The 17400-nt window shown below is 35.5% G+C and overlaps 1 long non-coding RNA gene across 9 annotated transcripts in view; it reads left to right on the forward strand.

Annotated features, from left to right (window-relative positions):
* LOC144375448 (uncharacterized) overlaps nt 1–17400 on the forward strand; it is a 487430-nt gene that overhangs the window by 327034 nt on the left and 142996 nt on the right. The window contains exon 7 of one of the 9 annotated variants that reach the window (XR_013435315.1): nt 16334–16688. The exons of the other annotated variants lie outside the window; for them this stretch is intronic. This is a non-coding gene — a long non-coding RNA (uncharacterized LOC144375448). Of the gene's footprint in view, nt 1–16333; nt 16689–17400 lie in introns of those variants that run through there. 9 annotated transcript variants of the gene reach the window in all.

Here is a 17400-nt window from a genome sequence, read left to right on the forward strand (position 1 = left end):
TATTAAGAGAATTATGAGTAATTGTCATGTGTCTGATTCTCAACTTATATCACAAGCTCTTGGCCAGTTCTATGTGTTTTATTTTTATACACCCTATATATGTATATCTCAGTAGTATATTATTATTGTTATATTGTAATGAACAATATATTTTAGTGACAATATATAATTTCTGCTGAAGAGGCATACATATTCTTGCACATGGTTTATCTGACCAAATTAGTGAAAGTTTCATATATTTAATAATATTACAATTAAAATCAATGACTTTTAATCTGAAAAAGAGACAATTGATAGCAAGCTTTCAGTCAGTAATGGAAAAGCTCTTATTAATCTCTATGCTTTCTGTGAGATAGTTATATACATAGATAGATAGATAGATAGATAGATAGATAGATAGATAGATAGATATAGTTTATGAGGCTGCAATTAGATGCCAGGGACCTAGAATACCCAAAATGTAATTTATAAACCAGAGTCAGGTGGAGTTAGGGTTTGTAGTCCCCTTCCTCTCAGCTGGTGACTCTCTGTCTTCCTAAATTTCCTCAAATTCTATAACTGTCCTTGCTGACCTTTGCTTAGTGGATTCGACTCTGTTTCCTTGTTTTTCTCACTGTGACTTGTCATCCTCACTCAGACCTCTCAATTCCTTTACGATTTGCTCTAAAGGGACATTTTTGTGTTTTTTATGGATATTGATACCTAATGCCACACTGTTTTCCATTTATCTTTTTTCGTATTTACTCTAGACTCAACTATTCTTTGCATTTTAGCCAGAAGCAATTCTTTTCCTATCAAAATAATCTTGGAAAAATACGGATTTAAAAGGTTTTTCTTCTTTTCCTGGTTATAATAAGAGGGGTGCTGGCTCATTTAGCTCCCTGACATTATTTTATCACTTCAGCTAATTCATTGTATCTGTAGTGTTGGGGTTGAGCAGCACACTTTTCCAGAGTCTTCCTGGGAAGCAGAGATTCCAGGATTGCTTGTGCTTCCCTAAACTCTCAAAGGCAATAACTTTAGAAACTAGTCCACAGTATAAACCTGAATCTCTTGTCTTCTACAGAGAAACCATATAGAAACTTGGATAAAGTCTTTTGGACATGTAAGCTATGACTTTGGAATATAGAAGTGTCTGGGACTAACTTATAATAGAACAAAGCAAATGTTATCTTCAGCAAACATGATTTCCCAAACTTGATGTATGGACACCTCAATTATATTTAGAAGTAAATGGACAAGTGATAAAACCTTCTTCTTCTTGACACAAATGAAATATGAAAACAGAAGTGTACTTTACAAATGTAATATGAATATCAAATTTCTCAGGACAAACATTGATTGTAAAAGGCATGCTTTGCACTGTTGGAGAATATGCTAAAAACAAATTTTTACAAGTATTAAGTGGGGAGTGGAGACATATAACAAGATGTTTCAAACAAAAGAAAATGAATTCACTTGGATAAAAATCTGTTGGTGGATTATATTTTTATGAACTAGGTCAAGATCAAGAATGAGCCATGATCATGACCAAACAAATCATGGATGACAAGATGAAGCAGACAGAAGGAGATGATGCATTCTTATTCAGAGCTACATTATATAACCTGTCCATAGGAGGACTCTGAGCATGCAAGGGAAACATCACCAAAGAAGCAAAAAGAATCCCTGTTACACACACACACACACAGACACACACACCCACGCACGCACACACACCCTTCAACTTCAACAAAATCATCAGTTTCCAGCTTTGGATATTGTATAAGTATGACCTCAAACATGTTGTTTCTGTTTCACTTTGCTTTGCTTATCTTTGTCTTTATATGCAGACTTTTTAGAGGGTCCCACTTGAATTTTCATATACTCCAATAAAATGTACATGTCAATTTCTAAAATTGATATTGTTTTCAGTATCCTTGGGGAAACCTGCTCTATAGGCTATTTTCCCATTTTGTCCAATATAAATAATTTTCTATTTCAATTTATTACGATGGTAGGGTACAAAAATAAGGGATTTTGTGAGTAAATATACTTTTAAGTTATATTTACCTTATTATTAAATGTGGTTCCATTTTAAAGGAAATAAAACTGTCTAGCTTTTCATTGAAGTACACTTTAACTTCATAAATTTATGGGTATTATAGACAAGGCATGAATAATAAGTGAAAACTGGACTTCACCATTTCTTTAAAATTTGAAATCAAGATGCATTTTGCTCTCATCACAAGCATTAGTGGAAGTGGTGAGAAACATCATTTTCTTAACTCTAAAGTTCCAACTGCATGGCCAATCAAGGTTGATTGATTGGAGATGTCAAAAAGAGTGGCAGCCGATATCCTGCAGTCTGCTGACCTTGCGTTTCAGAAGACAGATTAAACCAGACTGTCTCTTTCTAAATTCAAATGGATTGGAGGGGAAAAAAATCATTGTGCCTTGATCCATTATGGGTCTTGTGCTTAATTGATCTTTGACTCATTACTGCAGCTGAACAACTTAGTGGCACTGACATGAATATTTGTTTACAAATTGGTAAGCCAGGTTAATTGTTCATCTCCAGCTTTGAATCAGAAGAACAACTTAATAAACTGATGAAAAAAACTACAAAAAAATTATATAATACCCCCCAATCTGGCAGTATCCTATTCATGTCCCATAATTTAAAAGTCAATGCTTACAAGAATAAGGTGCATAAATTCATGTTCTTTATATAATACATCTAAAATATTTGTTGATAATTTTAAATGTTTAGGCAGGAATGTCATCTTGCTAGAGTACAAAAGCAATTACTATTTATGATTGATATACAATGAACATCAGACCTTCAGATAGCTGTATGGCTTAAATTCATTTTCATGGTCCATTTTAATTATCAAAGAAATTATTAAATGTTTGAAGTAAAATTTTGTTGCAAAATACTATGAGAAAAAAATCTTTTCATTATTTTCTTATGGCGCATGTTGTTTTTTTTCTAGGAAATTAAAAGCTCAGTAATCTTCTACACAGTTTTCTTAGTCACAAAATTTATAAGAACAGTTTAAAATTATTTCCTTGTTAGAAAATTGTCAATTGATGAATTTATAATTTGAACATCATATATCTATTTTCAAATTATAATTATAAAATTTTACATGAGTGTATCTTAGACTTGAGGAGTAAAGTTGTCTCTTCCTATGGGCAACACAACCACACACTCCCTAAGATCATTTCTGTGCCTAAAAGTAATATGAACAAGAAACACACTCTAGGTTTTCCTTTTACTTTACTCATTCTCCTTTGGAGAATCATTCTCTTCCTTATTTCTGACTGATAGAGTGCCCCAAAGCTTAATCCTCACACCCCTCTTTATATTCTCGTCCCATAGGTGATTTTGTTTAATCCCATAGATCACCTATATAATGGATGGATGAATGTTCAATTTCTAACATCATCTTTATCCTCTGTCTGACCTGTATATCCTATTGCTAATATGATAATTCTACCCTTTGTCTAAAAAAGTCTCATAATTTTAGGACTAAGGCTACCACTTCTTCTAGTTCTCCTAACCTCAGGAAATGGCGCCAGCCATCCAGTTGTTTAGATGAATGTGGTGTCCTTTCTCAATTGTGTTTCTCCAATCTCAATTTCTCTCCTCTCAGATACAACTTCAAACTTTGATCAAAATTGGTCAACTTTTTATCATGTTTGCTGCTCTCATCCTTGGTCTTAAATACCCTCAGTGTTCTCAAATACTAACACCTTGGACTCAAAGCTGGTTGCTGTTTTTAATCTTTTTCACATTCATCAGAATGTAGCCATGGAGATATTTCTGCAAAGAAAATTTGATCATGTTACTTTCCTGCTCAAATCCCTTCATCATCTTCCAATCAAATTTAGTTTAAAACGGTAAAACAATTCTCTTCTATGGCTGTAATATTCTACATTATTGGCCCACAAGTAACTGTTACTATTCTTTTCTAGCTCTAGCTCTAGCGTTCTCTCTCTCTCTCTCTCTCTCTCTCTCTCTCTCTCTCTCTCTCTCTCTCTCTCTCTCTCTCCACACACACACACACACACACACATTCTTTCTAACCCCGCTAAACTCATGTCTGCTGTTGGAACTTGATATTATCTTATTTACCATTCTAGCTAGTACCTAAAACCTTGACTGACATAGACATAGTAGATGCTCAGTAATTATGGATGATTAAATAAACGAATGAATGGCTGAAACAAGAAGATGCTTTCTAAACACTAACTCATTGTCTTTTTCCACCACTTTCCTGTGATAATGATCTAGTAGAATAAGAAGTAGGAATGTGTGTGTATGCAGATGACTTTGGAATGTTAAGATTTCTGGAATACAAATGTCATTTATTTTTTTTTAATCTTTCTGCCCACTAATATGGACATTTTGATGAAGAACTGACGTGAGGTCATTGGTGTTTTTAGGTCAGTGTTGTTAACACCTTTAATATAATAGTCAGTAAGAACATACACTACTAAAAATCCCTGACTAACATTAAGAAAAAGGTATTCTTGATCTCAGGCATTCTTCAGATGGTGGTTTCCTCTTGTTTATCAGTCTGATAATTGTGAAGTTAATGGGCTGCCACATATCAAGCACCAAGGTGGGGAAGATGTCTACCATTTAAGTAGATTGCTGTCCAGAGGTCTTAAACTACCAGTTGGAATTGGGTGTCCAGGTTCTGCACTGCTGCCTGGCTGTTAGACTTGTGAGCAGCCAAATAACTGTTGTTACTGAAATTTATCATAGAGCACTGTGTCCAAAACTTACACTGAGACAGTCAGGGAAGTCAGTCTCTGTAGGGCAGAGTCATCTGTCATTTTGAAAGAAGCTATGTGAGCTTTGGGGCTCTGAAGGGTTTTTAAAAAAAAAATGAAATATTTATGTGAGAATGGGTTTTGAGTGTGACTTTGGGGCTGTGGAGCACATTATTGTACTGTTTTTGATGAAAGTCAGAATTGGTGGTGTATGAAGCAGTCCAAGATTCTGAACCTCTTCTGGCCATGGGATTTTCTGTCCTCCAAGTTTCAACTGATGCTGTGTGATCCTCCTTCACTGCTTTGAACTCATCACTGATCTGAAGGCAACTCACCAGCAGATGCACTACAAATGGAGAAATACCAGTTATAAAGACTGTGTGATAAAAAGACTATCTTTTCTCCTTGGTAGAAATTATGTCTCAATTAGTTCTGTGATTTAACAGCTTTTCTATCGAAAACTGAGGTTCACTTTTAGACCATTTTCATAGGTGAATATGAGGATCCTGCAGGTTTGAGGACATGAGGGGAACTAATGATCAGATGGTTGGAAAACTCATTTTAGTCTCAGGTTATACTAATTAAAAACAGAAAACAATGTATCTTGAGAATTTTTAAGGTTAATTGAAAGTGAAACAAAAAATAAATATTAGCAGAAGAATCAGTTTAGCAGACATGACATAGTTATTCAGGATCATTACTCAGGTTTTGTAGGGAGTTCTAGGATAATACATGAAATTAGAGTCATTAGAAAAGGATTGTGTCTCACAAACAGTTTCTTATTTGAATCTTGAAAATAATAATGGAATAATGACTAATTCTCAAAAAATGTCATGAGAACTCAAAAGAGAAAACACACATATAAATACCTGCTAAATTATAAGTGGCAAAACAATATTCAAAAGTCACTTTTTTGCTAGTTTTATTTGATATAGATAAACTTCAATGAGTCTAGAGATTTGTTGAACATTAATATGAAAATGGATAATTAATTGTACGTTTATAAGACACCAAGCATAGTCTATATCTACATCTTCCTATGTATTAAATATGTATATATCTATCTCCCTGATATATACATATATTGTTATGGTTGGGATGAGAGGTGTCCCCAAAAGCTCACATGTGCAACAATGCAAGAAGGGAAGAAATGGTTGGGTTATAAGAGCCTTAACCCAATCAGTGAATCAATCACTTGATAGGGATTAACTGAGTGAAAACTGATGTGGAAGGATGTGGCTGGAGGAGGTGGGAATTGGGGGCATAGCTTTGGTGTATATATTTGTATCTGGCAATTGGAGATCTTTCTCTGCTTCCTGATCATGTTGTGAGCTGTTTCCCTCTGCCACACTCTTGCCATGATGTTCAGTCTCACTTGGAGCCCAAAGGAATAGAGTATTCTGTCTATGGATTTAGTCCTCTGAAAACTGACTAAAACATATATATATGGCATGACTTGCTGCCATCTTCCCGGTCTTGGGGCCCGCTCAAGTGGCTAGGATGGCGCCTGGCGATCAGCCAGGAGGTGGTGCTGTGGGTGGTGACGGAAAAGGCAGACCACCTCCAGGATAGGTCCAGGACTCTTCAGACCTCGTGGGCAGGTCGTGCCTTCCTTTACGGACTATGGGATGGGTGTACACGTGAACTCGCTCCACCCCTCTGACCTTTATCCTGATTGGCTCCTGTGCAGTACATAAGCTGTGTGTACTTCCTCAATAAATGAGATCCTGCTGCTTCTCTTCTCCCTGGCGGATCTGATTGTCCTCCAGCGAGGGAGAGCTGGGTGGGAGCCGCCAGTCGATCTTTACCTTTCTTGGCTCGTCCTGGTTGGGACAGGCTTTCCCCACTTCTCCTGCTGGTCAGGAGGAGACAGGGGGCTAAAAACCCATATATATATTCATATTCTTTCTTCTTCCTTTCTTTCTCTCTTGCATGCTAGCGATGAAATCAGGGTATTGTGCATGCTAGGCAAATGCAAATGCTCTACCACTGAGCTATACATACACCTGATCCTTACCTGTTTCCTTTGTGAAAAATAATAATATATATTTGGAATGTGGTTTGAAGAAATAAATTTCTTTTAAGGAAGAGCAGGAAGAAAAGATCAACATTAAACAGATACACTAGGTGGGAGGGAAAGGGAGAGAAAAGGGAAATTGCATGGTAATGGAGGGAGACCCTCATTGTTATACAAAATCACACATAAGAGGTTTCGAGGGGAACAGGTAAATAAACAAGGAGAGAAATGAAATACAGTAGATGGGGTAGAGAGAGAAGATGGGAGGGGTGGGAGGGGGGACAGTAGAGGATAGGAAAGGTAGCAGAATACAACTGTTACTAATAGGGCATTATGTAAAAATGTGGATGTGTAACCAATGTGATTCTGCAATCTGTATTTGGGGTAAAAGTGGGAGTTCATAACCAACTTGAATCTAATGTATGAAACATGATATGTCAAGAGCTTTGTAATGTTTTGAACAACCAATAAAAAAAAAGTGTGCACACATAAGATTTAATAATTAAATCTTCAAATGTACTCATAATAACAGTATACTGTGTGGGTAAATGTTTTTAGGTAACTCTGATAACCTGTAGCAGTACTTTCAAACTATATTGCTATCCTGGAATACATAAAAAAATGACAATATGTGTATGACACACAGGTAAAAGAATGAGGCAACTGGCTAGAAGATTAATGGAACTTAAACTCTGCCTGGCAGCTTAAAAGCTGAGAATATCAAACATTGGAAGGCACTGGTTAGAGATCATCAGATCCTGGCAGATTCAATGACTAGCTTGGGAAAATCACCAAATCTCTGAACCATTATTCCTACATCTATAGGATTATTAATCCTTTCTATAATATTAATCCTTTCTCTTTATTACCCTCCATAATTTCCACAAGTTTCAAATAACATAGTTGTGTGAAAGAGGAAAGTACAAAGCATTATATAAATGTTTGACATTAATAACAAAGACAATTGGTATTTTACTCATTTGACAAGGTTTGGATATAATTGAGCAACTTGGAGTAATAAAGTTCTGTAACAGAGAGTAGAGAAAGCCAATGCACAGAATGGAAATGAAAGAAAATAAATATATTTTATTAATATATTTAGTCTTGAAATAATCACAATCAAAATGAAGTGGAAATTTTCTTTTAAAATAAAAGAAAATTATTTTATTACATTTTAAAAATATAAATGGTCTGATTTAAATGTCTAGGTCTTTGAAAGTCAATCTAGAATATAGTATGTTGAAATATTGGGTGAGTACCCATATTCCGCACAATTTAAAGGCATACAACTGCTAAATCTCTTCTTTAGCCACAAATAACATTTTATAGGGCTTGAGGAATAGCTTAATAGTAGAACACTTGCCTAGTATGCATGGCCATGGGGTGGATCCCATGTTTCACCAAAATATATAAAATGCTATAAAATTTCCGAAAGAAATAGTTTAACATGTAGTTTACACGTTAAGTAGTTCCTTATTAATTTCTTTATTCAAGTGCAGTGCTCAAGCTTGACTTTGGGGTCATAAAGTAGATTTTCTAAATAAAAGAGTTCAAATTCTCTCCTTTCTTTTCTTACAATACTAGCAGAAAGAATGGCAGGTGGAAAAGTGGAAAAAAAAATCTGTTTAACCTTCTCTCAAACTGGTCTAGCTAAGAAATCTAGCAGGGGATGGTCTGATGGTTAAGATTTATGAGCACTGTCTCCCCTGGTTGAAGATCAAGTCTGGCTCATTTGTAATTTTCTCAGTATCCTTGGCTAAGGAAGAAGGGTTCTGAGGTTGAACACACCTGCTTCCACCCTTGAAGCCAGTGAGAACAACCTCTGCTCTACTAGCCAGACCTTCTGTGCCAGATGAGAATAGAACTAAAATAAGCAGAAAAAAGATAAAATCCATGCAATACTACAGCAGAGAAGGGTGAATAAAGATTCCACAGTATTATTATTTTATGTATACTTTATGGTGACCACCTAGACTTTAATAAATCCAAATTTACTATCATTAAAATTTAGAAATGATCTTTGGAGGTAGGAAGAATGTTTTTACTAATAAAAGCAATGATAAATTAATTATATTATCAATGTGAAATTTTAATTTAAGCAACTATTTTATCTTATGCAATCTTGGTATATTATTTTGAATTTGTAGCAATGGAAAAAATAAGCAATGTGACATCTATCAAAATATACTATTTGGCATCATTTTTAAGTTGTCTAAGTGAAGTACACTACCACTGAACACAACTAAAATAATACATGTATAGTTTGTTTCTCCTGGCGTTCTGGGTAAGCAGCAAAACACATCTAATTGAATCTACTCCAAAATTTTATTTTATGTTAAATAATAACAAGGAATAAATTATGGATTTTATAAAATGGATTAGGAAACAGATTGTGAGAACAAGATTGAAAACCACATTTGGGCTGGGGCTATAGCTCAGTGGCAGAGCACATGCCTAACATGTGGGAGGCACTGAGTTCAATCCTTAGCACCACATAAAAAATAAACATAAAAAATAAATCAGCTAGTGTATGCTGTCTGTACACAACTACTAAATAAATGAAAATAAAAAAATATGTAGTATCAAGTCATCAGTTACATATCTGTATGATCTCGTTCTTTGGTAAACTCTTGAATCTTCTTTTCAAGTTGCTTTGTCATCAACCTTACAAGTTATCAGAGCAAAATTCATACTTTGTCACTTATGGTTCCCACAAAGTAAAATGAGATTAAGTTTTTTCTGGTCTTACAATACTATGTCTTTCTAAAGATGATTGGCTTCTATCTCCAGGGCATCCAGGGATGAGGACAAAGGAAAATCTAGGCCACAGAGGTTCATTTTACGGAGAGGCTTAATTGTTGTTGGTTTCCTCAACTCAAAGTGGTTTAAACATTCTTCTTTTAAAATAACATCTGTCTTCAGATTTCAGGTATTGGCAGAACACCTATAATAATATCAACTAGAAAGACATTTTCAATGAATATTAAGAATATATTCTTTCGTCTTCCTTCCTTTCCCTCTTCTGTTTCTTTTCCAATTCTGCATAAAACTTGAGAAGGATCCTTGAGGCAAGGATTGGTGACTTAGAGTAAAATAATAAGAAACTTTGTAAACTCTAAAATGGGAATGGGGATCAAGAGGGAAGACCAGGTACTCAGAATCAAAACATGAACTTGTTTTGTCTGGCCACTTAGTATTTTCGCTTAGGCAAGTATATTTGAGAATACTGATTATGTTTTTGTTTAGCAAAATAAATAATTTGAGGAGCTGGAGATATAGCTGAGTGGCAGAGTGCTTGCTTAGCACATGTGAGGTACTGGGTTCAATCCTCAGCACCACATAAAAATAAATAAAATGAAGGCATTCTGTCCATCTACAACTACAAAAATAAAATAAATAGATAATTTGATTCTGGAAAATCGGTGGCCCGAACTGATAGGAACCTTTGTGAGAAGTTTCATTGTCCAAAGAAATGGCAGAGAGAAAGATAAGCAAACCAGGCTCCCCGAAGTGCCTAATCACATAACTGACTTAGCGCAACTTTCAAAGCTGCCAGAGAAACTGTTTGAAAAGCTTGCCAGTGAGTCAGATCCTGCTGCTAGTGAAAGGTCTTTCAAAGGCTGGCATCTGGGTCCTCTGATTGCTATTCAGAAAGGGCTGCCGGGAGTTGGTGCTTTATCTCTGATGATCATGTGCTGGGCCCATTACCAGGCTATTTGGACTGTGATGACTGTGGTCTTGATTGACGATGAAAGCCTATCTTGTGATTTCACTTCTGAATATGATTCTTTCAAGCTGTCCTTTGTATTTATTTACCATTCTGCACTGACTTCAGCATGTGTTTTCTGTGTTATGAATTGACTAAGATCTCCCTTTTCCACGAAATGGGAGGTGAAACTACAACCCTGGCTTTTTGTACATTTATGGCTAGTAAATCCCACCAATAATGAACTTCACATCCTCTCTTTAAAACATTGATTTGAGAAAACTCTTATCAATGACAGATCCTCATATTTGTTTTATATAGAAATGTCTTTAATTAACCCCACCCAACAGCTTGTATCATGCAGCTAGAAGACATATTTTGAGTCATGAAAAGACCTATCAGATCTCTCATTCTCCTCCTCCCTCCCACCATAAGATCCCAATGTGTGTCATGATCAATATGGTCTCCAATGAACAGGGTCCCATCAGTAACAGAAATGTTCAGACTGCTCTTTTAGGAGAGCTTTTGCTCTAATCTACCTTACCTGACTATGGAAGCTACCTCTGTCATGCTTCCTGTCAGTCCTCATTTCACAGAGGTGCCCTGCAGGCAATTCAATTAACTCCCTTCTGTATGGCTTACTACCACTTTCTCCTTCTTTCACCTGTCCTTTAATGATCCTTGTCATGCAACGTCCTCCTCCATTATACATGGCCAGTTAGACAATGGCATGCTATTAGAATTCCTTCACAACAGGTGCTACAGTCCTTCAATTGCCTGTGCCATTATCCATTCTGTATTTCTACTGTCTTCTTCCTCCTAAGTCTAGTTTTGTCCTTGACTACCCATCACCCTCTCTCCTCCTAAATATCACTCTATTGTTTTAAACCATTGTGCTCAAGCAATTATGTCATGAGACTGGCTACTTCCTGGTTAGTCGCACAAGGTTGAGGCTTCTCTAATGATCCCCAGAAAAGTGCACACAATTCAATATAAAACCAACAAATGAATTGAGAATACTCCACCTGAACACTGGCACTTTTCTGAACTTCGCTCAATTTGAGATTGAGCTGTAATTATTGTGCTCAGAACTGTGAAGTCATACAGCATAGATTTTGAAAGGGTTATTGAATGCTAAGATATTTTACCAATCAATTCAATGTTCTGTGAACACATGGAATTATAGCCATGAGTAATCTAAGTTTTATAACTGTATTTGTCTTTTTAAGTTGTCTGGCAGGTCAAGTGACTTTTGACTCATATTTGGAGGAGAAATAGGGCTGTGGATATGGCTATTGCCTCTTCATATTCTAACCCAAGCAGCTTGCCATCTAATAACCCAACCACTTAAATTGGATGAAAACCAACTCATGATGGACAGGCTTCACCCATGTATGTAGAGTATTCAGCCAAACTTTCCATTTAGGACATCACCTCATTAGAGGAACTTACTTACATATACAACAATGGAGGAAAACTGACTTAGATACACAACTGTTCTCCTCAGCCTCTAGTAACTACCATTCTACTCTTTACTTCTATGAGATCAACATTTTTCATTCCAGACATGAGTGAGAAATCATGTAGCTAGGTCATTTTTAGACAAAGAAACAGAAATATTACCTCAGTCATTTTTTCTGAGAAATTTTCCAGAGTTTGTACTCCAGTAACATGATGGGAGAAACAAAGAAGAAATGGAATAGTGCAGCTATTATGGAAATGCTAAGCAAAAGTGTTCCAGAATGACAATTCTAGAATAGTTCTAGAATAAAAAAAAACATCTCAAATGATATCAACAATCATAATAATTAGTAATAACAATAATAATAATAATAAAAGCTCTGTTTTGTTAAAGGCTCTAAGAATATTAGAAAGCAATGTTCTATTTATACTCATATAAACTGGATTCCACCAATCACTGCCAAGAAGTCAGATGATTATTATTACTATTTTACAATGAGAAAACCAAGACACACAAATAATTAAGATTACTTCCCCAAATGAGGAGCTGCGTTAAAGCTCAGATGATTTGGCTTCTGAGTCTGTAGGCGATCAATCGTTCTAAAAACAATGTCTTGGTGATTTAAATAGAATCCATTGAAACCAAAAAGTCTCAGTGATGTGAGAGAATAAGTGCTTCTCTCAGTAAGACAAAAAGAAAGATAATTAGGTCATTCAGAGATGAAATAGCAGTCATAATCTTTGGATAAGGAGGAATCTAATTTGACATGACATGGGTACACTGCATATTCCTCCAAGAAAATTGCCAATTGGTTTCTGGATTGGTTTGAGAAATTAAAGATTGTAGTCTATCACATTTTTTCATAGTTAAGTAAAGCCTTCTTTACGTGAGATATTTAAAATGAAACAATACATATTTATATTTATTTGGATGTTAGAACATAAAAAGAAAATGATATGTACCACAAGTCACTTTAAATTTCTATCCATTATCCAAGATAAAGGCTTTTCTTTGAAGTTTTTTTATTTCAACATAAAGTTTTTTGGAGAAAAAAACATTGATAATCACTCTTCCTGCACCATGGTATAGTAGATTTGGGTTATATTTTTGACTGAGTAGCTTATTCTAAAAGTTGGAAGAGCTAGAGACAGGTCCTAATGAACCACCCAAGAGGGCAAGCTGTGCCTCCAGAGCTATGCTTTCTAATTCTTCTTGTCTGAGTGAACTAAGAAGCCTGACTGTCCCAGCAAACCAGGTTCGTCTCCTGTGCTTCAGAAACAACCCAATTCCTGTTTGATTTAAGGAAGGGAGGATAAGAAGGATGATGGGGTGTTTATATTTTATTGCCTTATTAAATACTTCTAGATCTCAGTCTGAGGAGGGAGCAGCCCATTTTTATTAACTACCTTTTCTGTTTTTAGGGGACTTATTAGCCACCTTTCTGTCACTGTACCAGATACCTGAAGGAATCACTTTATGAAAAGAAAAGGTTTACATTGGCTCATAGTTTTGGAGGTTCCATCCATAGTCCATGTGGCAAGGAAGTATATCATGGTGCAATGCGTATGACAAAGCAAATCACTCGCTTCATGGCTGGGAGGCAAAAGAGAGGAAGGGACCAGTATCACAGAACCCTCTTTGACTGTATGTTTCCAAAAACCAGTGACTAACCACTAGGCTTCACATATTCAAGATTTCATGGTCTCCTGATAGCGCCAAGCTGGAAACTAAGCCTTCAATACATGGGCCTCTGGGGAACATTCCAGATCCAAACTGTGGAAAACCTGTGTCGTTTTTGCAGATGTCAAAACATTTTTATATGGATAGGTTATTTTATTATAAAATTATAAAACTTTGCTCTTATTTTTTAAAGGGAATGTAATATCTGTTTTTCTATTTATGATAGAAGTCCTACATACAGGCAAATATATCTTCCAGTAAAACCCTGTAGGAAAAGATGTGCACAGTTATGTTCTTGGATAAGATATATAGATAAAAAACTGATTTTTAAGTCATTTTTCATACTAATCCATGGTTTGGTTTGGTTTTCAATAGGATTACCAAGTACAAAAATGTTGTATCCAAATTTTTACCAGAAAAATTTAAATTCCGTAAGACAAAGCTACAAGAAGATTCAGGAGATAATTGACTTTGAGAATTAGGACTTAAACAAACAAACAAACAAACAAAGTAGAGGTTGATTTGGGCTATTTTGTAAAATTATACATCAAATACATAATATAAATACTAAAGCAATCTTGTTTGACCTCATAGTATTACCATTCTTAAAATATCAGCCTTGATTATTTCATTCAGTCACATAGTCTTAGAATTGGTGGTCCTACCTCTTCTATCAGCTCATAATGTGCTTGTGAGGGTGACATAATTAGTTTGAAAACAATTTCATTATAACTGTTAAATACTATATAATGATAAATTTCAAATGGCTATTTTATTTTATAAGCATTCTTGGGTGTTGTTATTTCTTTTGAAATTCTGATCTTTGATTGATGGCCTTCTGACAATTGGGAGCTAAAAGAATTAGGAGGGAAGAAAAAAATGTTTTGCAATAGTGTTAATAATCTGTATTCCATATTCCATTTTAATATAAAGTTTTCTTTTTGTATAACAATGTAAGTAAAAATTGTCAAATTCTACCATTATGTACTCACTTTGGCAGATGCAGTCCTAGTTAGTTTTCAATGGATTTGGTAAATTAAACACATGGAGACACACTTTCTTGAGTTCTGGGATAATTCAATGTCCTAGGAAATCCTGAGTACTCTCTTTCTTCTAAAACATATTCTCGAGTTCTTCAGGAGCAACTTGGGAGCTCATACTGGATTCTGAAACTGATGTAGACTTAGTTGCTCATTGAATAGTGAAATGCTTAACACCCTGGTCCCTACATTCAGATGGCAGCATTTACTCAAGTTCAGTGGGCAATATCTCTCTATACTGTTTCTATTCTTTAAGGACTCAAAAGTGTTTATATTGGTTTCATTGAAGAGATTTTTAAAAAGTTCCTGTATGTACTATCCTAGAAAGTGCTATTTTCCCAAAAATTTCCATGCCTATTCACTTGAGAGGACACTAGTGTGTTTCAAAACACATCCCTATGGTATTTGATTGAGTCAGTGAAAGTTACAGATACATTCTTTTTTATTAGAAGAGTTCCAATGATATATTACTCTGTCATTGGAATTTAGTTTCATTTTAGGAGTATTGAGTGGCAAGTGAATGTATTTTTTTTCCTTTGATTGTCTCCTACACGGTGTAATGCAGATTTCAGTAGGAGGTTGAATAGAATATGTAGATAAACTTTTATATATTGAAGAGTTATCAGAACACAGATCAGCTATTATAGATTGTCCACATCTATGAATATATTTGCATATAAACGATTTTCAGATTGCTCTATGTAATTTTTCCAATTGATGTAAATTGAATTTCAATTGTTTCTTATATTTCAGCATTCCTGAACACCATGTATGGATGTATGGATGTATGATATTTCAAATGGTACCTATGTGTATAGGTACCATTTGAAATATCACTTGGCCTCTGCTTTCAAGTGCAAAAATAAGAGCATACTATTATTTTCAATAAAAGTGATTAACATTAGAGATATGTTCTTTTCATAAATGGATATGTCACATTCAAAGAAAGGGACTGGTCACAGGGAGAAATTAGCATATAGGGTCATTAGCCATTGATTTTATTAGGTATCTTTGCAATGTTTATCAAGTCTATTTGATCAACTACATGATTGTACATCTCTGGTAGTCACCTTTGTTTGAAGATTATAAATTTTCTTTATAAGTTTACTCTTTTTTATCTGTTTCCTAATGGTTTCATGTAACTAATAAGGTATATTATCTATAAGACCACTAGAAATAAATGATTTAATTTACATTAAAGAGTATCTTGTGGGAATACATTAGATAAATAATTCTCAAAATAAAGGTGACTTATACACTTAATTGAGATTAAAATGAGGGTTAAATGATAAAGCAATATTGTGTCCTCTTCCTAAATTGCATAGGTATGTTCTAGATAAATGGCTTGGATTGACTACATGAAAATATTAACAATAGTTATCTCTGGAATATAGTAATAGTGACAATTTTACTTTTCTTAAAAATTCCTAGCCACAGAAGCCCTAGAACTGCGAGCTGGAGCCAGGGTCTGATTCCTGATGGTGTCACTTAACAGCCAAATCAAGATGTGCTCACTACCTGCAGACTCCTAAATTTTTACTCAGTGGTTTATAGATTTTCTATCTAGGGCTAGTGTAACATGAAGGATTTTGTTTTGTTTTGTTCATTTATATTTTAAAAATTCTTGACTAATAAAGGAAACTTACTGTCAGCTTCTATATTAGTTTTCTAGGGCTGCTGATACCAAATGCCCCAATCAAGTTGGCTTAACTACAGAAATGTAATACCTCATAGTCTGAAACAAGAAGTAAAAGAACAAGGTGTCAGCACGATTGATTCCTTCTGGGGACTGTGAGTAAGAATCTGTTCTATGCCTCTTGCCTGGTTTCTGGTGTTTTGTGGGCAATCTAGAGCATTCCTAGGTTCCTCTTGGAGAAGCATTACCCCCTCCAATGGATTCATCTTCATGTGACATTTAAATTTATGTGTGTCTGTCTCCAAATTTCTTCCTATAAGAATCTAAGTCACACTGGCAGGCCACCCTAATGACTTGAGTTGCTTCTGTAAGACCCCATTTTTAAGATCATCTGAAATTCTAGGTGCTAGAACTTCAACATATAAATTGGTGATATGTGTGTGTTTGTGGAGGGGGGATGTTTCAACATATAACAGTTTCCAACCCGAAGTCTGCCTTTGACACATATAATCTTCAGGGAAGTAAAGCCCAGAGTCCAGAATTGCTATCTTAATATTAAGCTCTAAATAAGAATTCCTGTCTAGACTTAAATTTATTTGAGAGGGACTGACTCTGTTACCCTGAGTGTTCCCTCCTTGGTTTCCATTTTTGCCTTCTGTTTCTTATTGCTGTTCACTCCTCTTAGTCCTCTGTTCCTTGCCACAGAGATTTAGTTCTCTTGGCATCCTCAGTTCTGGGTAGGCTGTTGCCTGCATGAGTTTCAGCCAGTTGCCTCTCAGTAAAACTCAGCATTTTCCCCTCCTGAGATAGCCACTCTGCTCTGGGGTCCAGCAACTTCCTTTGTAGCACAAGAATATGGACTTTCTAAGGATTCAACCTTTGCTGCAAAGGAGAACTGTTTCAAGCCCTGATTCTCCCTCCTGGGCAACTGCTTCCTGATAGTTAGGACCAGTTATGTGCTCTTCCCCTTCTCTGTGCATTGATCAAGGGTGGCTTTGCACTTCCTTGTGTACCATCCCTCATTCCTGCCCCATGCAAGCAAGTCTGCCAATTTGTGGGGAAGGGTAGCAGTTTCACTGCTTGCCACAGAAGCAA

Source organism: Ictidomys tridecemlineatus, chromosome 2, assembly GCF_052094955.1.
Source record: "Ictidomys tridecemlineatus isolate mIctTri1 chromosome 2, mIctTri1.hap1, whole genome shotgun sequence".
Lineage (NCBI taxonomy): Eukaryota > Metazoa > Chordata > Mammalia > Rodentia > Sciuridae > Ictidomys > Ictidomys tridecemlineatus.